The sequence below is a fragment of the Stegastes partitus genome, unplaced genomic scaffold (assembly GCF_000690725.1).
Source record: "Stegastes partitus isolate 25-593 unplaced genomic scaffold, Stegastes_partitus-1.0.2 Scaffold246, whole genome shotgun sequence".
NCBI classification, from domain to species: Eukaryota; Metazoa; Chordata; class Actinopteri; family Pomacentridae; genus Stegastes; species Stegastes partitus.
The window spans coordinates 534735-536303 of record NW_007577977.1 but is presented as its reverse complement, the minus strand read 5'-3'; the positions used below and the strand labels follow the sequence as shown (position 1 = coordinate 536303).

General features: G+C 40.8%; 1 protein-coding gene across 6 annotated transcripts in view; it reads left to right on the top strand.

Annotated features, from left to right (window-relative positions):
• Positions 1-1569, top strand: part of LOC103357314 (2-oxoglutarate dehydrogenase, mitochondrial) — a 39336-nt gene that overhangs the window by 29662 nt on the left and 8105 nt on the right. The window lies entirely within an intron of this gene.

The window sequence follows — 1569 nt, the reverse complement described above, 5'->3', positions numbered from 1 at the left end:
AACATAATCCCGTAAAATAGTTCGGTCCGTAAAACGTATTAGATCCTCAAAGGCACAAACTCTGCAGTAATGTCTTCCCAGCTTGAGATCAGCTCCGGCTGTTTTATTCATTTCTTCTGGCAAAATCAGGCTGAATCTATTTCAGATCGCGCTGAAAGAGCTACAGGCAGCTAGACGGACGTCTCAGCTTTTGATTGACACCTAGTTTGGCCAATACGAGGGCTTTGGGGATGAGTGACACCCTGAAGAGCCAATGGAGTGTCTCAGACAGTCAACCCGGTACACACAAGTTCCACCCTTGTGGATTCGACCAGTCGGGTTGCAGACACTCTCTGACGCTGTAAACTTGTAGCCAATGAGCAGACGAACACGTGGATGTGTCGGAAGGCAGGAAGGCAGGATTGTGTGTGTGTGTGGTGGTATCGGATCGGTCAGTTACCACTGTGAAGTAAATCATCCGGTACCGTAATTTCGTCCAGTATCGGCCCGATACCGATACCCAGTATCGGATCGGCGCATCTCTAGTTTCAACTTTGCCATCACATGTCTCTAATCTTTTACATCTCCATTATAACTCTGGTTCACATCTAAACATGTCATATATCTTGATCTTAAAATGTTATTTCCATGACACCTCAAATAACCCAGTGTCCACAGTGATTCCACACTGGAACCTACACCTCTTCTGCATATAACAGAGCCAGTTGAAATTGATTGCACAGATGACTATTGAGTTGTATAGCTGCTTCTTTTTGTGCCTCCGAAGCTACAATAAAAGTGTTTCATGCCTGTTGCCAGTGCAATGTTTGTCTTTGTGTTGAAGGCAAACAATATGGTTTAGAGACCAGCTATGCTGCCAATATCCTGTAAAACGTTTACAATGTGTAAATGTTATTGGCTTCTCCACCATAGCAACAGTGTTGTAGTGACTTTATGCTTCAGTTACTTTTTGTCAGCAATGCTACAAGTGAATCTGGGATAGGATCCTTCACCTTTCATTAGAGCCAAAAATTATGACTACATTCAAGACTAGATTCCTTGTTGTCCTATTATATGTGACCATAGTTACCAAAGGTCATAAAACATCTGGACATACCATCAGAAAAACGTGTAAATGAATAACTTTCTGTGATATTGTTATGAAATTAGATCTTGGACTACAAAAAGGCTTTATGCTTGGTTCCCAGTGCGTTCAGCACTTACACACGTGGACAAAATTGTTGGTACCCCTCAGTTAATGAAAGAAAAACTCACAATGGTCACAGAAATAACTTGAATCTGACAAAAGTAATAATAAATAAAAACTCTATGAAAATTAAGCAATAAAAATCGGACATTGCTTTTGAACCGTGGTTCAACAGAATTATTTTCAAAAATAAACTCATGAAACAGGCCTGGACAAAAATTATGGTACCCCTATAAAAGACTGAAAATCATGTGACCATAGGGACATGTTCAATCAAAGTGTGTCCTCTAATTAGCATCACAGGTGTCTACCCTATTTATAGGGTTACAAGTAGTCACTGTGCTGTTTGGTGACATGGTGTGTACCACACTAAACATGGACCA